The sequence below is a fragment of the Rattus norvegicus genome, chromosome X (assembly GCF_036323735.1).
Source record: "Rattus norvegicus strain BN/NHsdMcwi chromosome X, GRCr8, whole genome shotgun sequence".
Lineage (NCBI taxonomy): Eukaryota > Metazoa > Chordata > Mammalia > Rodentia > Muridae > Rattus > Rattus norvegicus.
In genome coordinates this window covers 105545706-105572338 of record NC_086039.1, presented here as the reverse complement: position 1 = coordinate 105572338, position 26633 = coordinate 105545706, and the positions used below count along the sequence as shown (strand labels likewise).

The 26633-nt window shown below is 38.6% G+C and overlaps 1 protein-coding gene across 1 annotated transcript in view; it reads right to left on the bottom strand.

Annotated features, from left to right (window-relative positions):
- Il1rapl2 (interleukin 1 receptor accessory protein-like 2) overlaps positions 1 to 24936 on the bottom strand; it is a 1532967-nt gene extending 1508031 nt beyond the window's left edge. The window contains exon 1 of the mRNA XM_063279885.1: positions 24732 to 24936. The gene's annotated coding sequence lies outside the window, so the exon portion shown is untranslated. The remainder of the gene's footprint in view (positions 1 to 24731) is intronic.
- Positions 24937 to 26633: the final 1697 nt, after the last annotated feature.

Genomic DNA, 26633 nt, shown 5'->3' with positions numbered 1-26633 from the left:
GCCCACTCTCTCCCTACTTATTCAATATAGTTCTTGAAGTTCTAGCCAGAGCAATCAGACAACAAAAGGAGGTCAAGGGGATACAGATCGGAAAAGAAGAAGTCAAAATATCACTATTTGCAGATGATATGATAGTATATTTAAGTGATCCCAAAAGTTCCACCAGAGAACTACTAAAGCTGATAAACAACTTCAGCAAAGTGGCTGGGTATAAAATTAACTCAAATAAATCAGTAGCCTTCCTCTACACAAAAGAGAAACTAGCCGAGAAAGAAATTAGGGAAACGACACCCTTCAAAATAGACCCAAATAATATAAAGTACCTCGGTGTGACTTTAACCAAGCAAGTAAAAGATTTGTACAATAAGAACTTCAAGACTCTGAAGAAAGAAATTGAAGAAGACCTCAGAAGATGGAAAGATCTCCCAGGCTCATGGATTGGCAGGATTAATATAGTAAAAATGGCCATTTTACCAAAAGCGATCAACAGATTCAATGCAATCCCCATTAAAATACCAATCCAATTCTTCAAAGGGTTAGACAGAACAATTTGCAAATTCATCTGGAAACACAAAAAACCCAGGATAGCTAAAACTATTCTCAACAATAAAAGGACTTCAGGGGGAATCACTATCCCTGAACTCAAGCAGTATTACAGAGCAATAGTGATAAAAACTGTGTGGTATTGGTACAGAGACAGACAGATAGACCAATGGAACAGAATTGAAGACCCAGAAATGAACCCACACACCTATGGGCACCTGATTTTTGACAAAGGAGCCAAAACCATCCAATGGAAAAAAGATAGCATTTTCAGCAAATGGTGCTGGTTCAACTGGAGGTCAACATGTAGAAGAATGCAGATCGATCCATGCTCATCACCCTGTACAAAGCTTAACTCCAAGTGCATCAAGGACCTCCACATCAAACCAGATACACTCAAACTAATAGAAGAAAAACTAGGGCAGCATCTCGAACACATGGGCACTGGAAAAAATTTCCTGAACAAAACACCAATGGCTTATGCTCTAAGATCAAGAATTGACAAATGGGATCTCATAAAACTGCAAAGCTTCTGTAAGGCAAAGGACACTGTGGTTAGGACAAAACGGCAACCAACAGATTGGGAAAAGATCTTTACCAATCCTACAACAGATAGAGGCCTTATATCCAAAATATACAAAGAACTCAAGAAGTTAGACCGCAGGGAGACAAATAACCCTATTAAAAAATGGGGTTCAGAACTAAACAAAGAATTCACAGCTGAGGAATGCCGAATGGCTGAGAAACACCTAAAGAAATGTTCAACATCTTTAGTCATAAGGGAAATGCAAATCAAAACAACCCTGAGATTTCACCTCACACCAGTGAGAATGGCTAAGATCAAAAACTCAGGTGACAGCAAATGCTGGCGAGGATGCGGAGAAAGAGGAACACTCCTCCATTGTTGGTGGGGTTGCAGACTGGTACAACCATTCTGGACATCAGTCTGGAGGTTCCTCAGAAAATTGGACATTGAACTGCCTGAGGATCCAGCTATACCTCTCTTGGGCATATACCCAAAAGATGCCCCAACATATAAAAAAGACACGTGCTCCACTATGTTCATAGCAGCCTTATTTATAATAGCCAGAAGCTGGAAAGAACCCAGATGCCCTTCAACAGAGGAATGGATACAGAAAATGTGGTACATCTACACAATGGAATATTACTCAGCTATCAAAAACAATGCCTTTTTGAAATTCTTAGACAAATGGTTGGAACTGGAAAATATCATCCTAAGTGAGGTAACCCAATCACAGAAAAACACACATGGTATGCACTCATTGATAAGTGGCTATTAGCCCAAATGCTTGAATTACCCTAGATGCATAGAACACATGAAACTCAAGACAGATGATCAAAATGTGAATGCTTCACTCCTTCTTTGAAAGGGGGAACAAGAATACCCTTGGTAGGGAATAGAGAGGCAAAGATTAAAACAGAGACAGAAGGAACACCCATTCAGAGCCTGCCCCACATGTGGCCCATACATATACAGCCACCCAATTAGACAAGATGGATGAAGCAAAGAAGTGCAGGCCGACAGGAGCCGGATGTAGATCGCTCCTGAGAGACACAGCCAGAATACAGCAAATACAGAGGCGAATGCCATCAGCAAACCACTGAACTGAGAATAGGACCCCCGTTGAAGGAATCAGAGAAAGAACTGGAAGAGCTTGAAGGGGCTCGAGACCCCTTATGAACAACAATGCCAAGCAACTAGAGCTTCCAGGAACTAAGCCACTACCTAAAGACTATACATGGACTGACCCTGGACTCTGACCTCATAGGTAGCAATGAATATCCTAGTAAGAGCACCAGTGGAAGGGGAAGCCCTTGGTCCTGCTAAGACTGAACCCCCAGTGAATGTGATTGTTGGGGGAAGGGCGGCAATGGGGAGAGAGTGGGGAGGGGAACACCCATAAAGAAGGGAAGGGGGAGGGATTAGGGGGATGTTTGCCCGGAAACCAGGAAAGGGAATAACATTCGAAATGTAAATAAAAAAATATTCTAGTTAATAAAGAAAAAAGGGAAAAAAAAGAAAAGAGGAAACAAATGGCTGAGAAATACATAAATATATCTTCAACATCCTTAGTCATCACAGAAATGCAAATCAAAACTACTTTGAGAATTCATCTTATACCAGTCATAATGACTAAGGTCAATAGAATAAATGATGGCTCATGGTAGCAAGGATGTAGAGTAAGTGGAACACCCATACATTGTTGGTGTGACTACAAACTTATACAGCCACTATGAAAATCAGTGTAGTGGTTCCTTAGAAATATGGGAATCTGTCTACCTTAAAATCCAAGTATACCACTCTTGAACATGTACCCAAAGGACGCTACATCCTACCACAAGGATATTTGTTCAACCATGTTCATAGTAGCTTTATTCATAAAAGCCAGAAGCTATAAACCACCTAGATATTTCTAAACAGAAGAATGGACAAAGAAAACTGTGGTTCATTTATACAATATGGAGTAATACTCAGTCCAAAAACAAAAATGGTATCATGAAATTTGCAGGTAAATGGATGGAGCTAGAAAAAACTCATCCTGAGTATACTAACGCAGTCCTGAAATATAAAGGTATATTTCTTATATGGATGCTAGCTGTTAAGTCTTCAATAAGTAATCTATAATCATTTAGCCACAAAGATAAGGTATAGAGTAAGGGACAATAGAGGATGGATAGTTTTCCCTAGAAATTGGAAACAGAACAGATAGTTATGGATGTACAAGGGGGATTGGAATAAGAGACTCAAATAGAATAGGGGAGGAAAGAGGGAAATGAGTGAGGGAATATTGGGAGGGACAGATAAAACTCAGGGTCAGTTGAGGGGTAGTATGGAACCCTAGTACATTAGAAGCTTTCTATAATATATACATATATGAAGGTGATCTAAGTGAAATCTCCAAATAATGGGGAGACAAAGCCCCAGTTGGGCATAACTCATAACCAAATGAAGTTTCCAATACCAGAAATGAGATACACTGAATGGAGTTGTTGCATAATGGGGTCCCTTAAAAATCTCCAAACTACCTAGGCTATTGCCAAGGTTATTAGTTTTCCTTCACAAACTGCTGGTAAGCCTTATTGCTGCAGATAACACATACACAACTCACTGAACATGGAGAATTCAAGTGGTGCCTACCTAAAGCCTCCTCCCCTACTGACTAGTGTTCATGGTGCTAGAAAGTACTCCGTATCCTACCAAAGAAAGGTAAATACTAACCCAACTGTAAACCCTTCAATCCAAAATGACTTGCCTGAAAGATTAGCTGGTGTTATAGAGGCACAAAACTTGTAGAAGTAACCAACCAATATCTAATTGGATTTAAGACCTTCTCCAGGAGGTCTTGGGTGGCCAAGAACATGAGACCAGATAGGCCAGGGATCTGGGGGAACACCGAGTACTACGGTTCTGCTAATGGAACATAAAAGTTAAATGATGCCAAATAGCATTCTACTATACTCATAGATCTGCCAGTGCCTTGCTCAGTCATCATCAAAGAAGCTGCTTCCTACAATAGATGGGAGCAAATACAGAGACCGATAGCCACACATTATGCAGAGTGAGAGGCCTTGGAACACTTAATCAGAAATGGGATATCTCTGTCAAATCTACCCTTCAGGCCTCAAGGAACCTTATGGAAGAGGAAGTGGAAAGAGTAAGAGCCAAGGGGGTTGGTGGACATCAAGGAAACAAGGTTTTCTAAACATAACAGGACTAATGCACATGTGAACTCACAGAGACATGCACACAGGACCTTACCAGATCTGTGCCATATGGTGACCCAATACTGAGAGAAGAAGACGACACATGTTCCCATCCCTAACCCAGAAGAGTTCTTCAACTGATAGCCACCTGCAAATGAAAACATAGTTTTCTCCAACAGGGTCTTAATGGAGATGCAAATCACTCCTTAGAGTAGGCCCCATACCTAGCAGTAGATGGTCAACACAAAATAAACTCAATGGCATTTTTGAAAGTAATTTGTTCAGTAATATTTGTTATGGCAATTTTTTTAAACCTTATAGGTCCTTAGGGTATATATTATGACTTCTAGTTTTATAGGAGTCACATGTGTAAAAATGTGTATGTCTCTGTGTCTAAACATGTTTTGTGCCTTTTCTTGCACCTACTTTTGGCTCGTTTTCTTGGTTTCTTCCTCTTGTCCTGCTCTAGCTTGTTCTTGTTCCACCTTATTTCACTTTTTAAATAATTATTCATTATATGCCTCTTTGTTTTCTAATAAGGACATGGATTCTGGAGGAAGGGAAGGTATGGAAGAGCTCATATGAGTTTGGGGAGAGGAAACTTTAATCAGAATATATTGTATACAAAAAAACTTGATATTTTGTAAAAGAAAAATGGAGAAAAAGTTCTACTTTGTGAGCATGAAACAGTTCTGGAGATGGATAGTGTTGAAGATTGCACACTGATGTAAATATATTAATGCCACTGAACTATACATCTAAAGACTGTTTAAAATGTTAAATTTCATTATATGTGCTTGACTACAATAAAACATTTATTGTATACAATTCTTATTAATAACACTTGTAACTCTCATTAATTCTGTATAACTAGAATGTCTCAGTATTTTTTAAATAGTATAACCAGTTGGTTAACTCTTCCCTAGGACTACTTGTCCTCCTCTATGCATTCTTGCCTAAGCCTGGGGCCCCATGAGATGAACCCATTCCATGTTAGCATGTCTATTACTGCCATCCTAACTCAGAACTTGTTTAGGCAGCCATGTTGATGAGCTTTCATGGGTGTCCTCTTGACCTTAGAATCCTTCTATACCCCTCTCTTATGGTGTTCTGTCAGCCTCAGGAGATGTATGAAAAGGTATCAAGTGTTTGCCGACCCTGAAATCATACATGTACAAGTAATATTATATGGAATAAGGAAGTTTTATTTCTATGCTTAAACATATATATCACAACAGAGAAAAGGATGCCATGAATTACAAGGAGTAGAAAGGAGGTACATGAGAGGGACTAGGGGATAGGAAAGGGGCAAATGATGTAACTGTATTTTAATTTAATATATGTAAGTATATGTGTGTGTGTTAAAAGTAATATAAAAATCAGGTGGGTGAGGGAGCATCCTTATAGAAGCAGGGGGAGGAGGGATGGGATAGGAGGTTTCTGGAAGGGAAACGGGGGAAGGGGATAACATTTGAAATGTAAATTTAAAAATATTCAATAAAAGTAAAAAAGAAAAAATCATTGTCTTCCTCTCTATCTTAAGGAAAAGAACATATGCATTTTGAATTTGAATTGGCCAGCTACTCTAAAGCCTGAGATCTGCTCCTGGACTCTGGTTGGTTGATAAACCAATGGTGTCATTCCATTGAAGAAAACAGATTTTCCCTTTCCCAGCAGTTTGCAAATAGCTTTTATGTTAGGGATGGGCCTGTATGTCCACTTCCCCTCCTCTATATTCTCCTCCAGATTTTGTCTGGCTTGAGCCTGTACAGTCTTATACACAGTGCAGCCTTTGTGAGTTCATACATATGCACATCAAGCCTTTTGTGTCCGCAAAACGCTATTCTCTTAGACTCATCTACCAACTCTGGATCTTATAACCTTTTTATCTTCTTTACTCCATAGACCCCAGAACCTCGTGAAGAGGGAGAAAGAACATGAGGTTGGATGAGTATGGAGCAGGGGTTGGAAGAATATAACTCTGGAAGGAGTTGGGGGAAGGGAAAGAATATGATCAAAACATATATGTAAACATTTGGGGGAAAATGAACGCTATCAAAAAACATTTTAAAACATCACTTTTATCATACTTAAGTTTTTGAAGATTATTGTATATTTTAGGCAATATCTACTTCCTAATACTCAAGTCACTTCAAACATAAGCCTTTGCTAAACTGTTTATTTTTACCCTTTAGAATATATAAGCATGTACCCTATAAATACGTGTATTCTAAATTAAAAAGTGAATAAAAATTCAAAATATAAAATAGGATGACCTTTCATATGTTTTTAAGTCTAGGTATAATGTATTAATATTTATTTTAATGTTTTAAAATGAATTTCAAAATCTGGGAAGAAGCTTGATGCTCTAAGAAGATATTTATCCTGAGGCTGTAAAACATGTCAGACTGTCCTTTGCTTTGGGCAATTTGAAAGCTGAAAGCACAGCACAGGGTTTCTCAACCATGGGACTATTGATATTTGGGAGCCAATAATTATTGTTGAAGTGCTATTCAGTGCACTGGAAAGTGTTAGCAGTCAGGGCCCCTTGGCCCTACACATTACATGGCAGTGTCAAGAAAAATAGATTAAAGCCCTGTGAAAGAGTAACTTTGAAAGGCAAAAATTGGCATTCCTTGGACAGAGAGCATATTATAAGGATACAATCTTTGACTACAGGAAAAAATTACAGAAAATGTTAGGTGGAAGTAGGGAGATATATTTACTGAAAATGTTCAAATGATTGGTACCTTGCTAACACTGATTTTCTCCAGGTCAACAAAAGGGTTATTTTCTGTTGACATTTATTTCAATTACAGAAATTACTTCTTTTGTGTCTATTCTGTGCTGTCACTGGATATATCTTGTATAAAGAGGCTTATTATGAGAAATTGGTTCATGCTATTATAGAGACAGAGAACTCCCATTATATTCCATCTGTATGCTAAAGATGCTGGAAAACCAATGACATGATGATGATAATATAATTTCCATCTATGTGTAAGAGGAATCCATGGTTTAAATTCTAGTCCAAGAGTGATGTATACTCCCTGGAGCAGGCAGAAAAGAAATATATGGATTTTCCCTATTTCTGCTTTTGTTTTTATTTAGTTCCTTAACAGTTTGAGTGATGTCTGCCTATGTAAGGAAGGGCAAACTAATCTGGAAACATACTCAAAGACAATGATGACGATGACGATGATGATGATTAATCTGGGTACTTCTGGGTCAAGTTAACATAGGAAATTAACCATCATGCTGAGCTTGGTTATCTAGAAGTAGGAAGGATTTCAAAGGATATTTATGTTGATTGAACATAAAGGGTACCCAACTGTAGAAACAGAGTTGTAAGCTGCATATGTAGCAGAGGATGGCCTTGTCAGACATCAATGGGAGATGAGTCCCTAGGTCCTGTGAAGGCTTGATGCCCCAGTGTAGGGAAATGCCAGGGCAGGGAGTTGGGAAGCGGTGGGTGGATGGGTGGGGGAGCACCCTCATAGAAGCAGGGGGAGAGGGGATGGGATAGGAGGTTTCTGGAGGGGAAACTTGGAATGTAAATAAATAAAATATACAATAAAAAAGAGAGCTCCCCTGCAGGATTTGGTCTTTTAAAAAATCTAGAATGGCAGAGAAGCATTTTAAGAAATGTTCAATATCCTTTGTCATTATGGAAATCAAAACAACTGTGAGGTTCCACCTTACACAAATCAGAATGGCTAAAACTAAAAAAAAAAAAAAACTCAAGCAACAGCACATGCTGGTGAGGATATGAGAAAGAAGAATGTGCCTCCATTGCTGGTGGAATTGCAAACTTGTACAATCAATCTGACATCTTCTCAGGAAATTTGAAATAGTTTTACCTGAAGATCCAGCTATACCACTCCTGGGCATATACCCAAAAGGTGCTCCACCATCCACAATAACACATGCTCCACAATGTTCACACCACTCTTAGTGTTAATAACTCAGAAACTGGAAACAACCCAGATATCCCTCAACCAAAGAATGGATACAGAAAATGTGGTTTGTTTACACAATGGCATACTACTCCGTTATTAAACATAACATGAGTTTATTTTTTAAAAAACATCATAAATTTTGCAGACAAATCAATAGAACTAGAATCTGATTCTGATTGGAAATATCACCCTAAATGTGCTAACACAGAGTATACATTGCATGTGCTCACTGATAAGGGGATATTAGCCAAAAGGTACAAAATGCCCATGGTACATCCCATATAGACCCTAAGAAGTTAAACAAGAAGGAAGACCCAACTGTGGATGCCTCAATCCCACTTAGAAAGGGGAACAAAATAATCATGGGAGACAGAGGAAGGCAGGGACCTAGGTGGAAGAGGGAAGTGGGAGGGGAAGAGGGAAGGGGGAAGTGGCAGGGGGAAGGGAGCACTATTGGTTGTGAGAAGTGACAGGAGAGAAGCCCAGATAACCAGGAGAATGAATGGAAATCTGCAGTTGCCTGGGGTGGTGGAGGAATCTCTAGTCCCGAGGCCTGGGATGGGATAATCACCCAAGAGTTCATGCAAGTGACCTTAGCTGAGATGCCTAACAGTAGGGACTTGGAACCTGGTCAGATCACCTCCTGTATACCAGCAGGGCCCCTATGGAAGGACAAGGATATCTAGACACCCACAAAACTTTTCACCCAAATTTGTCCTGTCTAAAAAATGACAGGGACAAAGATGGAGGAGAGACTGAAGGAATGGCCAAACCAATAACTGACCATACTTCAGACCCATTCCATAGGCAAGCACCAACCCCTGACACTATAAATGATACTCAGTTATGCTTACAGTCAGGGGACTAGCATACCTGTCCTCTGAGAGGATCTATCTAGCAGCTGACTGAAACAGATGCAGAGACCCACGCAAAACATTGTACAGAGGTCAGAGACCCACATGGAACAGTTAGGGGAACGATTGAAGGCCCTGAAGGTTTAGTTGACCAACAGCGTCAACTAACCCAGACCCCTGGGAGCTCTCAGAGACTGAGCCATCAACCAAACTGCCTGGACTCACTTTTAATCCTGATCTTCTGAGGTGAGAAAATCTACCTTTAATTTCAGCTACACCTTCTGCTGGTAGCCTATATAAAGACCATTCAGAACTAGTATACTGAAGACCAGCTTGGGCATCCAGCCTCACGGACTGAGCAACTACTGGATTCTTGAACCTTCTGTTGGTAAACAGCCATGGTTGGACCAGCTGGACCACAGCCTGTAAGCCATTCTAATAAATCCCCAATATACACATATATGATATAAATATGAATATATATTATACTATATTATATATGAATATATTCATTTTTAAGTTCTGTTTATCTAAAGATGTCTAATACACTATCTAAAATGAACCATTTTGATGATTTCCCAAAAATATTCAGTTTGTCCTTCAGGATAATTTCAAGCTGTGTTTTCGTCTAAGTTTCCAAATGGAAAATGCTATTTTGTTTTCTCTTTCCAAGTTTCGTGTTATTATTAGGTCAAAGCTTTGTATGAAATAAATTAATGCTTTATGTATTTTTATTTTCATAATGCTTTATTTTTCAATCAGTATCTTTTATTAACAATTTTAATATGCTTATTGGTAATTTGTATTCCATTCTAAGGATGCAACGATAGTTAAACATACAAATATTGATAAACATGATGATGTACATTAACAAGAATCAAGGACAGAATCTACATGTTTAAATTCATAGACACAGGAAAAGCTGCTGTAAAGTCTAATATCTTTCCATGAGGATTGTTGTGAAGAAACTAGGAATAGAAACAACATACTTTACATACATACAGTAAAGGCTACCCATGATAAACCTATAGACACCATTATAGCAATAGTTACAAACAGTTTCAATAAATCTGGAATAAGAAAGGGGTATCTACTCTTTCTGTCAACATTGTGTACAATATTAGCTAAAACCATAAGACAACAGGAAGGAAGGAAGGAAGGAAAGGATACAAATAGCAAATGACAAACTCAAATTATCTCTATTTGAAGATGATATGATATAGGTGGGGGGCTCTATACACTCCATTCAAAAACTACTAGCACCAATAAGCATCTTCAGCAAGGGGGCAGGCTGAAATTCAATACTGTCAAATCATTAGATTTATTATGATCAATATCAAAAATACTAGAAAAAATCGGGAAACCATTTTCTTCATAATAATTTCAAAACTACCTTGGATTATGCATAACCAAGGAAATCAAGATCTTCTGAGGTCTTCTTCGATTTTCTTTTTGCAGGGATTTGAAATTTTTGTTGTACAGAATTTTCACCTTCTTGGTAAGAGTTGCACCAAGATATTTTATACTATTTGTGACTGTGAAGGTTGTTGTTTCACTAATTTCTCCCTCAGCCTGTTTATCTTTCGTGTAAAGGGAGGTTACTGATGTGTTTGAGCTAATTTATATCCTGTCACTTTGCTGAAGTTATGTATCAGGCTTAGGAGTTCTCTGGTGGAATTTTGAGCGACACTTATATATGCTTTCATGTGATCTATAAATAGCAGTACTTTGACTTCTTCCTTTCCAATTTGTACCCCCTTGATCTCCTTTTGTTTTCTAATTGCTCTAGCTAGAACTTTGAGTACTATATTGAATAAATAGGGAGAGAGTGGGAAACCTTGTCATGTTGGCTGTCTGTTTGCTATGTATTGCTTTTATTATGTTTAAGTATGCGCCGTGAATTGCTGATTGCTCCAGGAGTTTTAACATGAAGGAGTGTTGTACTTTGTCAAAGGCTTTTTCAAAAATCAAATGAGATGATCATATGGTTTCTTTCCTTGAGTTTGATTATATAATGTATTATGTTGATGGATTTTCATATATTGAACCATCCCTGCACCCCTAGGATGAAGTCTACTTGATCATGGAGACTGATGGTTCTGATGTGTTCTTGGATTCTGTTTGCAAGAATCTTTTGAGTATTTTTGCATTGAAATTCATAAGCAAGATCAGACTGAAGTTCACTTTCTTTGTTGGGTCTTTGCATGGTTTAGGTATCAGACTAATTGTCACTTCACAGAATGAAGGTAGTGTTTCTTCTGTGTCTATTTTGTGAAATATTGGAGTATTGTTATTAGTATTGTAATCTTCTTTGAAGATTCTGCACTAAAACCATCTGGCCCTGGGCTTTTATGGGTTGGGAGGTTTTTGATGACTATTTCTCCTTCCTCAGGGGATGTAGAATTGTTTAGATAGTTTGCCTAATCTTGATTTAAATTTGGAACATGGTATCTGTCTAGAAAGTCACCCATTTCATCTAGATTTCCCAGTTTAGTAGAGTATAGGCTTTTGTAGTAGGATCTGATATATATATATATATATATTTTAATTTCTTCAGTTTCTGTTGCTTTGTCTCCTTTTCATTTCTGATCTTTAAATTTTTGATGCTGTCTCTGTGCCCTTTAGTTAGTTTTGCTAAGTGTTAATCTATCTTGTTGATTTTCTCAAAGTACCATTTTTTGTATTGTTCTCTTTGTTTCTAATTGGTTGACTTCAGCTCTGAATTTGACTATTCCCTGCCAGCTATTCCTCTTGGGTGTGTTAATTCTTTTTGTTCTAGAGTTTTCAGGTGTGCTGTTATGTTGCTAGTAGAGGATCTCTCCAATTTCTTTATGAAGGCAATTCCTCTTAACACCGCTTTCTTTCTGTCCCATAAGTTTGGGTATGTCATGCCTTCCTTTTCATTGAATTCTAGAAAGCCTTTAATTACTTTATTTCTTCCCTGATTAAGATATCATTGAATAGAGAGTAGTTCAGTTTCCATGAGTAAGTGAGTTGTTTTTGTTGTTATTAAAGTCCAGCCTTAGTCCATGGTTATCTGATAGAATACATTCGATTACTTTAATCTTCTTGCATCTATTGAAGCTTGTATTGTGTCTGAAAATATAGTCAATTCTTGGAAACAGTTCCATGAGGTGTTAAGAAGAAGGTATATTCTTTTGCTTTGGGGTAAAATGTTTTGTAGTTATCTGTTAAAATCATTTGGCTCATAACTTTTGTTAGTTTCACTGTGTCTCTGTTTAGTTTGTTTCAATGACCTGTCCATTTGTGAGAATGGGGTATTGAAGTCTCCCACTATTATTGTGTGAGTTTCAATGTGTATTTTGAGCTTTAGTAAAGTTTCTTTTACAAATGTGGGTATCCTTGCATTTGAGGCAAAGATATTCAGAACTAAGACTTCATCCTGGTGGATTTTTCCTTGGTGAGTATGAAGTGTCCTTCCCCATCTCTTTTGATTACTTTTGGTTGAAAGTCTATTTTATTGGATATTAGAATGGCTACTCCAGATTTTATCTTGCTGAGGTATGTTTCTCATATGCAGCAGAATGATGGATCCTGTTTCTGAATCCGGTCTGTTAGCCTGTGTCTTTTGGTTTTTAATTCGAGAATTGAGTTCATTGATGTTGAGAGATATTAATGACCAATGATTGTGAGTTCCTAAATTTTCTGTTGCTGCTAGTGGTGGTGTTGTAGGTGGTATTGTGTGTGTGTGTGTGTGTGTGTGTGTGTCTACTTTTGGGTTTGTTGTGAGATGATTAATTTCTTGTGTTTTGGGGGTGTAGTTACTCTCCTTATGTTGAAGTTTTTCTTCTAGTATCCTCTGTAGGGCTGGATTAGTAGAAATATAGTGTTTAAATTGGCATTGTCAAAGATGAAGATCTATTGTGATTAAGAGTTTTGCTGGATATAGTAGCCTGGGCTGGCATCTGTGGTCTCTTAGGGTCTGCAAATATCTGTCCAAGATCTTCTGGCTTATAGTATCTTTCTTGAGAAGTCAGGTGTAATTCTGATAGGTATGCTTTTATATGTTACTTGGACTTTTTCCCTTACAACTTTTAATATTCTTTCTTTGTTCTGTACAATTAGTGTTTTGATTACTCTATGGTGGGAGGATATTCTTTTCTCCTCCAATCTATTTGGAGCTTCTTGTACCTTTACGGCCATCTCTTTCTTTGGGTTAGGGAAGTGTTCTTCTATGATTTTGTCGAGGACATTTTCTGGCCCTTTAAGTTGGGAATTTTTATCCTCTTCTATCCCTATTATTCTTGAGTTTGATCTTTTCATTGTGTCCCAAATTTCCTGGATGTTGTGGGTTAGGAACCTTTTACACTTTGCATTTTCTTTGACTAATGTACCAATATCATCTATGATATCGTCTATGCCTGAGAGTCTCTCTTCTATCTCCTGCATTCTGTTGGTGATGCTTGAATCTGTAGTTCCTGTTCTCTTTCCTAGGTTTTCTATCTCTATAGTTGGCTGCATTTATGATTTCTTTATTTTTTCATTTCCATTTTTAGGTCTTGGCCCATTTTGTTCAATTGCTTCATCTGTTTGATTAGATCTTCCTGTATTTCTTTAAGGAATTTGTTTTCTCTTTAAGGGCTTCTTCTTGTTTACCTGTGTTTTCCTGTATTTCTTTAAGGGAGTTATTAATATCCCCCTTAAAGGCCTCTATCGTCTTCATGTGATGGGATTTTAGGTCAGAATCCAGTTCTTCAAATATAATAAAGTATCCTGGGCTTGTTGTGGTAGGAGTATGTGCTTCTGGTAGAGCCAAATTGTATTGGCTTTTGTTGCTTGTGTCCTTGAGCTTGCATTTTGCCATCTGGTGATCTCTGATGCTAACTGTCCTGGATGTTTCTGGTTGGAGCAGGCCACCTCGTATGTAAGTAGGGTTATGTGACCTGGGTTAAAACAGACCTCCTGGGAGGCAAGCAGTGCTATCTCTGGTTAGAGCAGGTCTCCTGTGTCCCTGGTTAGAGTAGCCTTCTCTTGTCCCTGGTTAGGATAAAATTCCTGGAAGACAGGCAGGCAGTAGGGTTGGGGAGCAGTCATGCCAATCTGCCACAGGTGCAGGTGAAGGTGCAGACAGGCAGGGTTATGGGGCATAGGCAGAGCTGGATAGATCCTAAGTCTGCTGGGCTCTGTTGGGGTCCCAGCTGATGTGGGTATTGGAGTGGTGATCTCACCTCTGTCCCTTGTTAAGACAGACTTCCTGGGAAACAGGCAGGCTGTGGGGTTGGGGTGGGGTGAGGTAGGGCACAGGCATGCTAATGTGCCATGGGTACGAGTGGTGCTGCAGACTGGAATGGCCTTCATGCTTTGTGTAAATATGTATTGACTACCTACTCTGCTTTCTTTATGCTACCTATCATATTATGTTAATATCTCTTTATCTAAATTGGACATTAACTCATGCTGATTGATGAGTAATGTAGCATTTTGGGTGGGATTACATATATTCTTGTCAGCTAAAAATAAATGCCTACGTTACCACCATCAACATGGCATAATTTTCTATAAGGCTGATCTTAGAATAGAATCCAAATATGGTACAGCATGTTTATAATCCTAACATTTGGGAGGTGAGTCAGGAAGACTGTCCAAAGTTGAAGGTCAGCTTGGGCTATATGGGCACTATCAAGTCAACAGTGCTACTATATAGCAAGACCATATTTCTGAGGGGAAGAATAGTTTAGAATGCAAGGGAAATTGTGGGGGTGAATGTACATGCATATGTGTATGTGAAATTTTGGGTAAAATTAGATCATGATAAACTGCATGTCTAAGTTTTGACCTACATAGCTGCAAAATGCATGACAAAAATTACAAAAGAGTGCACAGCACAGAATAATTTAACAGGAGCAACTTAGCAGGATCAGGGATGTTAGCACTAAAGGCCTAATTGCAAGTAAAGGACTCAAGATGAAAAGAGTAGCTAGGAGAGTCTGGGGAAGAAAGGAGGAAAAAGGCAATAGAGACATAGAAAGAACTTCCTGTAATGTTAGGTGCCATGAGGAACCTGTAGTTATTGACTGTTGAGTAAGCCTCATTTACTATTGGCCCTTGCCTGAGTTAGAGTGCTGATCAAACTGATACATAGCATCCTCATCCCAAAATGGTCATCTTGAACTCAGGGTCAAAAAGGCTACATGGTGTTTGGGCAATACATATGATTATGTAAAACATACTACTCTTTAATTTTCTAACGTGTTTGTTACAAAGGATTGTAATGAGTAAATGGAGTGAGGTGTACTTGGAAATATCTAAGTGAAAAGTTCCGTGTGCCCATTTTATAATGAGTGTGTTGTTACTAAACTTAATAAGAGTCAAGAGCAAGAACACACTTTCAACTTCTTCATAATAAAAGTGAATACAGAATGGGACTGAATCAAATTGCAACAGGCTTGATCCTCTCCAATATTTTCAATTAACTCTATTAAATTATGTTTTCAGATGGGTTGATTAGCAATACATTAACTCATTAACTTTGAGAGTCTAACCACCTTGTGCTCTCCAAGAATGGCATCTGAGTACCCTCATTTATATGCACTGGATTCACTCATACAGGCTTTCCAGAGAGAAAAATAAAACTCATACTAAAAAATAAAGTGCTAGTAACACAGTAGCACAATAATTCTAAGGAACAATACCACAATTATGCCTTTGAATTCTGACAGTATAAATCCAAACTTACTTTAGGCAGGAACTTGTAAAAATAACAGGCAGATGGTATGTAGAAATCATGCAGCTTTTAAAAAATGCAATAATATTGTCTTTTGAGTCAGGCAAGCTTCTTCCTTGAAAGGAACTCAGTTTTCAATACATAAGCTCTGTCCCTTTGATGCTTTTCTTTGTCCCTTTGGTGTGCTTTCTGAGTTACTCATGAGTTTGAGGGGCAGATAGCCATGCTGTGGAAGGGTTTCTAGAGTAATGTGCCTCACCCCTTTCTATACAAATGGGCCTCCAGAGACAACCTGTATCCCCTGCTCTGCTGTAGATGCTGTGGTAGCCACCGAAGTGAAGCTGAACCTCGTCATTCATGCATACATTGAATCATTTAATCAGTCCTAACAGAATACAGACATTCATTCACTTAGTGGAGAATTTTACAAAACTTTTGGACTCATTTTCAACACTTCTCACTTCTTATGTACAGTTAGTAATAATAATAATAATAATAATAATAATAATAATATCAAACATGGAGCTAGAAGTCTGCTTGATAACACATTTATTAAGATAAAGTTCATATGTTACACAACTAATTCACCAAAAGCATGGAATTCCATGTTTTTAATACAACTACAAAGTTACACAACCATTGCCACAATTAATGTTAGAGCCTTTTCATTATCCCCAAAATAAATCCAGACCTAAGGTAATCCAAAATCTGACTCATACCATATATTCTTGGGCCACTCACCTAACTTTTGTAACATACTCAAAATACACTGTATGAAATTCTCAAAAATTAATAAAAATATTTAAAAGGAAACTCAAAAGCCCTGCATTCAATGCTAAGTACTAAGTGGGGAAGGGAAAGAAAAGTAAAAACAAACAGAATCCTAGTTTTCACATCCACTTCAGGCTTAGGAAAATGTTAAACACTTTCTCTTTGTATTTGTAAAAACATGTCTCTTATGGCTACTTTCTATAAATAAGGTCTTCTGTGGTATTTTAGGTCTGGCTTCACTCATTGACTATAGTGCTTTTTAAGGTCATCAATGCTACAGCATCAGTCAGTACTTCATTCATTTTTATAGCCAAATGAAACTGTCTGGTATAGTGATATGAAGATGTAGTTTTTAATCATCACTTGATGGATATTTGTAATTTGGCTTTTATACATGACACTGAGATGAATGCTTGTATACAAACTTTTTGTGAATCCATATGTTCAACATCTAGGAATGGCATTGTGCCAGATCCAATGGCAATTCAATGTTTAAGTCTTGAAAGTCTTCCATGTTCTTTTCCAAAGTAGCTGCACAGTGTAGAACCCCATTTGTAATATACAAGGACTTCAATTTCTCTACATCCTCCCTCAAGCTAGTTATTATCTGACTGAAAAATAGTCACCATCTTGGGTACTGATGTTATATTTCATTTTTGTTTGATTAACATTTACTTTATGAATAATAGTACTGAGCATTTTTAATGGGTTTGTTGGCCATCTGTGTATGTTCATTGGTGGATTACCTTTCAGTTTCTTTACTTAATTGATCTCTAATTAATGAATGATCAACATTATTTACATATCATCCATATGTGTTCTTTATCAGATATATAATTTAAAAGAATTTTATCTTATTCTATGAGTAGACTTTTCATCATTGTTTAATACAGAGTCTCACTATGTAGCTTTTTTTATGGCCTGGAACTTTCTTTGTAAATAAGGCTGGCTTTAAACTCAGAAATTCGCCTGCCCCTGTCCTTGTCCCTGCCCCTGTCCCAGCTCTTTCCTCTATCTCCTGCACCTGTATCTCTGACCCTTCCCCTGCCCCTGCTTCCTAAACACTTGGATTTAAAGGCACATACCACTGCACCCTATTTTCTCATTCCCTTTATGTTTGCATTGTTAAAGTCTAATTTATCAGTGTTGTTGTTGTAGATGATGATGTTGTTGTTATTGTTGTTCATATCAAATTGTCATATCAAAGAATCTGTTGACAGAGTCAGAGTTTGGGAGGTTTTCTAATTTGAGTTTGAATATCTATGTCTTTGATCCATTTTGAATCAAAGTTTGTATAGTATGTGAGGTGAAGGTCCAACTTTGTCTTTTCCATATGCTTCTCCAGTTGTCTGGGAACCATTTATTAAACAAAGTGCTCTTCATTCTCATTGCAATGTTTTAGCATAACATTATCAAAAACTGACTGGTTGGACAAGGCGACATGTGGTTATAATCTCAACACTTAGAAGGTAGGGGTAAAGGGAAGAGGAATTCAAGGTCATTCTCAACTACATACAGACTTCAAAGTCAGGCAGGACCACATGAAACTGTTTCTCATCACTGATGCCATGTTGTGCTTGCAGACAGGAGCCTAGCATAGCTGTCCTCTGAGAGGCTCTACATGCAGCTGACTGAGACAAGTGCAGATACTTAGAGCCATCCAGTGAATTGAGGTTGGGGACCCCTATGGAAGAGTTAGGGGAAGGACTGAAGTAGCTGAAGGGATTTGCAATCCCATAGGAAAAGCAATAGTGTCAACTAGACTGGAACCCTCAGAGCTCCCAGAGACTTAAACCAAAAATCAAGGTGGATGTGTAGCAGAGTACTGCTTTGTCTGGCCTCAGTGGAAGAGGCTGTGCTTAATCCTGCAAAACTTGATGCCTGGGGGAAGAGGGATGCTGGTAGGAGTGAGGTGGGGGCGGATGGGCAGGTGGAGAAACACCTTCTCTGAGTTGGGGGTGGGTTGATGGTAGGGTTAAGGGTTCGTTGGAAAGTCAGTTTGATGATGTTTTGCTGGAGCAAGTGTGTGACTGAACATTTAGGTTAAGTGCACATAGGTGAAAGACTAAGGCAGACTCGTGAAGGACCATTTCGCTGAAGCAGACACAAGAGAGACAATGTTCTGTTAAAGCAAGGATGTGAAAGGATATTCGATGAACGATTCTTTGCTAACAAAGCATGTATTGATCTGTCTTACATTGCTTAGTTGAGCTGGATTTATCTGGACTCCATCCAGAGAACCACACTAAAAACTTCTGGTGACATGCTGGAGTTTCTTTGCCACCTCCACAGACTCAGGCAGATTGGCAGAGTGATGGCAGCTGAGACAAGCACTTGCTGAGGCTAGATCTGTGGAAGACACTTGATCTTTGGAGGGAGTATAATAAAGGACTCAGAGGACAGTGAGGAAGGCAAAGTTAGACTTGTTTATAGAGCTAGCTGTGCAATACTTGTTGGTCTTATACAAGTCTTTATTATCTTTGCTTCACTGAGAGAGGTACAGCCAAGAACTTCTCCCAGCATTCTTATTGCCTGTGGTCCCTCCTGCTGACTTGTGCCAAGGCTGAGGCCTGGCTATCTCTGGTAAGTCATGCCACTGCTGCTGATTTGTTTTTGCTATCCCAACTCGACCAAACTGGACTGCTGGTGTATCCATGAATCCATGAGTGTTTGCCAGTGGATCAAGCTACTGCTGCTGACCTCTGAACTGAACTGCCGATTTCCGGACAAAACAGATGGGAGTTGCTCCAAAAAAACATTTTTAAACTGGTCCATTTCCCCTGTATCCTTTCTTTTCCACTATCTCTAGTGGGTGGTGGACTAGAAGGGAGGTTAAAGTGTTTAAGAACCATCATTAAAAATAAGTTTTGAAAACATTGAAGTTACTGGTTGGGGTGAAGAACTCAGGGAGGATCAACCAGGAAGGGGGGTAACTTTTAGAATGTAAATAAATAAAATAATGTAATAAAAGTTTTTAATAAAACACATAAAAATAAAGGGACTGTGGCTGGGAAGATGTTCAGTAGTTAAGAGCACTTTCCTGGCCCAGGATCACTTCTGAGCACCCACATGGCAGCTCATAATCTGCAGTTACATGATGTCTGATGTCATTTTATGGCCTTCATGGATACAAGGAACACATGTAGGCGCACACACACACACACACACACACACACACACACACACACACACACACACACACAAATAAACAAGTATCAAAATACTTTTAAAATAAAAAATTAAAGTAAATGAATGGAATAAATCAACTCTAGATTCATCCAGGTTTATTTCTGAATTCAGTTCTAATGCATAAACATTATGCTTGTAACTCATTGTGTTTACCATTTTAACATTGTAAATCCTACAATTTGAAGTGGGAGTCTTCTACTTGAATCTTAGTTTTCAAGATCATTTTGGCTATTCAGAGACAATCAAGCCTTGTAATTCCTTATGGATTTATAATCGTCACTTGAGTTTCTCCAAAGAAGCTGGTTCAAATTCTAGCAGTATAGAGTCCCTCATTCATTTATGCATTATAAAAGTTCAATAAAGGGGTTGAGGATTTAGCTCAGTGGTAGAGCACTTGCATAGTAAGTGCAAGGCCCTGGGTTTGGTCCTCAGCTCCGGAAAAAAAAAACAAAACAAAACAAAAAACAAACAAACAAAAAAATTCAATAAATATTTATTAGTGTTGATATACTAACTGTGTAACTAGGTAAAATGAACACCACCAAAGGCAACACAGTATACCTCTTTGGATAATCTATTGTTCTTTAGTCACTAAGAATTATTTATAAGGGAACTGAGATAGCAAATATATTCATCCCAATACATACCTTCACATGGGCTCAGTTCTCTTCCAAGAATCAGTATGAGAAAAAAGTGAAGTTGTAAGAGGTGAATAGTAGACATGTTACAAAAGGACCACTATTTTCAATAAAACAAATGGTCCCGATCAGTACCTGACATAATGTATACCATATTTACATGCCCTTATAAATATTTAATACTTGAGACTTCTTACTCTATTAAGTACAATGGTGCATACCAAGAATAAAGAACAGACAGAAAAAAAGAATAGAATGAAGAAAATATATTCTGAGTTCCTATTATGTACCAGACACTGTGCTGTATGAAGCCATACGCCTTGGCTTACTTTCATAAAATATAAGAAGAGCTTCCTGTTTGTGAAGTACCACATATTCTAGTTAGGGAGAGAAATATGGAACACCATGGAAAAACACATGCCCTCTGTGATGGTTGATGTTATCAACTTTATAGGTTCTGGATTGACTAAAGAGATGATGTCTAGGTGTGTCTGTGATGGATTATTCAGGTTAATTGTGGGGGGAAAGAGCTACGGTAAGTATAAGAGCTAGGTACCATCCTGAGGTACTGAACTAAATAAAAAGGAGAAAATTAGCTGATCGTAATAAGCATTCAATCTCTGCCTCTTGAGCCACAATTCAATGTGACCAGCTGACTCACCCTTCTGCTGCAGTGAGTCCTTCTAGCTCCCAATACACATGGTGGATTAGATCCTTGAACTTTAATCCAATATACAATTTTTCTTCCTTAAGTTGATGCTCTCCCTTAAGTTCCTTAACTTGTAAAGTTCCTTACTCATTTATTAAGCAATGAGACAACTAGTATCTCATACCATTATTCAAGGTTCAAAACAATGCTGGGACTATTCAAGACTCTAGGGATATTTGAAGCCATTTTGCATCATGAGGTTGCAATATTTGGAGAGTTTGAGGAATCTTGAAGAAGTGGTTCCTTGTTGGAAAAAGTGTAACGTTAAGGGCAGGCTATGAGGTTTTAAAGCCCAGCTCTGCTTCCTGTCCTCTTTCTGTTTCCTATCTATTAGTAAAGGGTGACAGGCTAGTTTCATGATCCTGCTATAATAACTTCCCTGCCATGCTGGTCTAAATCCCTCTGGAATTGTAAGCCAAAATAAACCCTTCCACCCTTAAATTGCCTTTTCCGGGTTTTTTTTACCACAGAAATGAGAAATTAAGAAAATCATCCTATTTTAAAACCATGTAAAATTGACTAGTCTAGAAGAAAAAAGTCAATAATACCAAAAGGTAGGAGAAGGGCTCTGGGACAGTGACTGTGGTTATGTGAATTCACATTCAATAATGTACAGAACTCTAGGTGCAGATGACAGGGGCTTCTAGGTAGCAGAGAGTCAGCAATAAACATGAGCTCTAAATGGTGCCATTAAATAAGAGTGATCTCATACCAAACCATCTCTTCCAATCTAGGCATTGTTAGAAACAAAGGGTCTGTTTTGTACTCCATCTGCTTTATAGTCAATTGCTTCAAGGCTTGGTTAGGACATTTTGAAAATAACAATCAAATTAGACCACTTTCCCTTTGAAATCCACATATGAAGCTCAGGCACAGAGAGAATGCTAAGGAAGACAGTCCACATTTCCAAGCTAATGCCTAGCGTTGCTAGGAAGTCTGAGCAATAAAGTATTCAGAAATATTCCTTAAGTTATATTTTGGAAGGTAACCTAGAAAAGGAATTTAAGAGCACAAACTCTAGGGTCCAAATTTCTGAGTTTGAATCCTGGTTCTTTGTCAACTGTATAGACCTTGAACATTTTGTTTTACTTCTTGTTGACTCTGTCATTTCTCTTGCAAAATTTGGTGGGACGGTATGAAAGGTAAATGTACCAATGAACATAAATTGTTCAATACAGCATCTGGCATGTTGAAAATAGTATGTCAGTTTTCCATTGTCACTGAGTAGATTCTGTATGGGAATCTCTATATGTAAGAGATGGAATGTATTGCATAAAGTTCATTCTTGTGGACATTTCAGAAGATTTTCTTGCTCAGTGACAGTATTAATGGATGCAGTAAAAGAAGTTGAGGTTGGGTAAGATAAGTAATTAGCACTTACTGCAGAAATAAATTTCAGTCTCTGATGAATGAGTGGCTTCATTATTCTTCTTAGTTCACATAGTAAGTAAATCCAGGCAGTCCATTTTTTTACTTAGATTGAATCTAGAAACATTAATCGGTCTTCAACTATTGTAGATTTGGCACTGGCACATGAATCTGAAACTATTTTACATGAAATGGATAACTTATTGTTTTCCAAAGTGATATTCCAGTTATTATTAGAAAAGTAAATATACTTTATAGTTCTGGTGATAGAAAGGATTTATTTGTGCACTCCTGTTATTCATATTTCATCAGGCATTTTTCTCTACTTTGCATCTCACAAGCACTCAGAAGCATCAAAATATGAATCCTTTGATTAAATGAATTTCTTTGAACTTGTGTCTATGTGGTTTCCTTCAAAAACTTGATTAACTTAGTTTCATATATCCCCTGTACATTCCTGTTGTTGGTTAAAAGAAAAAAGTTTTGTTGTAAAGATGTTTGAAAGATTCTTAGATGTCAAGTTCTATACAGAGATAATATTAGTAATAGCCGAACAGTTTTTCAATATCTACTCTTATGCTTGGCTCAAAACTACATGCATATTTCATTTGATTCTCACAATAGCCCCATGAGATAGATATTATGATCTCTACTTGGCATATGTGCAAACTGAAGCATAAAGAGGTTAAGCAAATTTGCCAAGGTCACAGAGCTAGCAAATAGTAGAGATTGAAGTCCAGCATCTTCCTATGCTGCATTTTATCAACAGTATTCTTTCCTTCTATTTGTGTGGATCCTAGATAGGTATACTCTACCTCTTTACCAGGAATATAGGGAAAATGTGAGAGAAGCAGTATTTATCATCACCCTTTTAACAAAAAAGAGAAACATAGCTACTCTTTTCCTAGTGAATTATTGATTTCTTCAGTCAGATATGAATCAAGAGCCTGAAATGGTCCCTGTACTAAATTCCCTATATCAAATGTCCTCCTTTCTGCTAAATTCTCTCTTGTCCTTCAGAGTTCATTTCAAGACCTCTCTGAATAAGGAATCGTGAGCCTCATTCAACTCTCTAAGCTCTGTCCACAGTCTGCTGTCCATGCCCTTCCTCAGCATCCCTATTTACCCAGTACTCTAACAAAGTAGCATAAAGGAGTATGTATACAGTCAGAATATACTAAGTGCATATGGATATTTCCATCCTAAGTGAAAAGTGAAGAGTACATTGTCAACTCCATACAGAAACACTAAGCACAAATAGAGGAGAGAACCACCACTACGGTGGGCTTGTAGTTAAGTCCATGAAAGTTTGCTTTGCTACTGTTTATCTGTGTAAGTTAGGAGAAGAGACTTCTTGTAATCATATTTGTCATATGGGAAAGTAAACAGCAACACTTCCACAATGCTCATGTGAGAGTTCTATGAATTAGATATAAATTACTTGGCACAGAATTTGACATATAAAAACACTCAATGAGAAACAACCTTGCCCTTGAATCGTTCCCAGGAGCATACTTAGCCTTGAGGAAGGCACAACATAGAAAAGGAAACAGAAAATGGTTGGGCACCGATACCAACCCCTGGTCAGCACATAACTTTAAAGTAACTAAGTGTTCCACAGCTTTACAGATTGCCCATTCCCAAGATAGCTAGAAAGGGACCCCAGGTTTTACACAGGCACATCTCTTAAGATTCTACTACTTCCAAAAGACAGAGAAAGATGGCAAAGCTCAGAATACCTCCTTCTAATAGTGACGCCAGTCCTAAGGGAGCTGCTATCTCGGCACCTTTGCACTATGGCTGTCACTAAATAGACATGCAAAGCCCCGAACAGACCCTGAGTATCTTCCTGAGTGTTCTGTCCCATGGAAAGCTCCTCTCTCTTTACACACAGTCTAGGTACTTTCTTGTTCTTCACATAGTGTTTAATTTAAATGAAAAGGACAACTGACTAGATCTAATTCTAAATATCCTCTCACCCTTTAAAGACCATGATAAGCACTCCACTTTTAACTATGGCATTAATTGATTTTTTTCCCTATGGTAAATGTTGTAAGCATAAAACTTCTTTTATGCCAAATACATAAAGTGAATCAGAGGAGATTTAAGCTACAAAAATCTGATGGTTTCTGGCAAAATAGGACCCCATCCAAGAGTCTGGGGCATTGCTAATGCTGTCTACAGGAGCTTGTCCTACTTCAAGTACACTTGAAATGACAATTGTTTAACCATGAGCAGCTGCTGTATGTCTTTTGCACCACACGTTCAAATAATAAGAAAACCACTCACCTGTTTCTCTGCTGTAAAGGCTGACTTGTCTGAACACTGCGGCTGGCAGAAGCCTCAGGGATCCTGGAGAGAAGCAGTTGTTTACTGATTGGCATTTCATCTAAGTACTAAGGACATCCACTAAAGAAAAAATGCTAGATTTTACTTCAACTGGCAAGCAAACAAAGATCTCTCAAGGTTGAAGCTTTCACATAGCTGTCCCCTGTCCTCTTGCCTTCTGCCCTTTAGCCTGTGATTCATCAAAGCCTCTGAAGAACACAGGCCTAGCCTTTATACTGCAAAGAGGAACTTCCTCCAGACACACTCAATGCTTTCAGTTCAGAGATAAGTTGTCTCCTTAATGAGGTAGTTGTGACTTAAAGCTCCCTTCCCAAGCCACTTCCCTATCACTCTGGCTCCCTATTTCAGCGTCATCCTTTAATGGCAGGATAAACTAAAATAAAAATTGTTTCTGCTCTTGTCAGTTCTTTGAGCCCCTAACACAAGGTCCAATTTCTCCTCTCAGCAACACTCCTTTGCTCATCTACCTTGTAACTTCTTCTGGCCAGAATAATATTCCCTTACAACTATTATCATCCCCAGTTCTCAGTGACCCAAACCTACCTTCTTCTGGCCCCTCTCATGTTATAAGACAGTATGCCCACCGAGGTTAACAGAGGAAAAATAATCTAATAACCTTCACTTGAATGTTACCACTTAATACTTGGAACATAATGGAGTCCTTCAATACCATTAGGAAGAGAATTGAAAGCTTAATACATTTAGAATTAGGTCATGTGATATGTAAGTGTCCTAGAATTATTTCTGTTGCTGTGAAAAAAATACCCTAACAAAAAGCAACACAGGGGAAAAGGGGTTTATTTTGGTTCACTACTCCAGGTGTCCATCACTGTGTTGAAGTCAAGACAGGAACCTGAAAGAGTTAATCATACCAAAGCCAAGAGCAGAGAGAAATGAATGTGTCTGTGCTTAATACTCAGCTATCTTCATCTACTATTTTAGAATTCAGAGCCCGAATACAGGGATCAGTGCAAGCCACTTTCCGGCTGTGATTTACCATATCAAATAAGTCAATCAAGACAATCCCCCTTCCACTTGCCCACAGGCCAAATGAATATCAATACAATCTCTCATTGAGACCCCTGTCCCAGGTGATGCTGGTTTTGTCAAACTGAGAATTAAAAGTAGACAATAAGGCCTGGTCAGGTGGGCACTCCTGAGGCTGCAGAGGGGAAGAGACCACCAACACTGCCCACCACTGCCCACATCCCTGGCCCAAGAGGAAACTGTATATGGCCTCTGGGTTCCCGTGGGGGAGGGCCCAGGAGCGGCAAGACCCCTGCGCCTGAGACACCGCCGGAACCTGAAGGAACAGACCGGATAAAGAGTTCTCTGCACCCAAATCCCGTGGGAGAGAGAGCTAAACCTTCAGAAAGGCAGACACGCCTGGGAAACCAAAAGAGACTGCACTCTGCACACATTACTGATTCCAGAGGAAAACACCAAACGCCATCTGGAACCCTGGTGCACCGAGGCTCCCGGAAACGGTGGCGCAGATCTTCCTGGTTGCTGCCGCCGCAGAGAGCTCGTGGGCAGCACCCCATGAGCAAACTTGAGCCTCGGGACCACAGGTAAGACCAACTTTTCTGCTGCAAGTGACCTGCCTGGTGAACTCAAGACACAGGCCCACAGGAACAGCTGAAGACCTGTAGATAGGAAAAACTACACGCCCGAAAGCAGAACACTCTGTCCCCATAACAGGCTGAAAGAAAACAGGAAAACAGATCTACAGCACTCCTGACACACAGGCTTATAGGGCAGTCTAGCCACTGTCAGAAATAGAAGAACAAAGTAACACTAGAGATAATCTGATGGCGAGAGGCAAGCACAGGAACCCAAGAA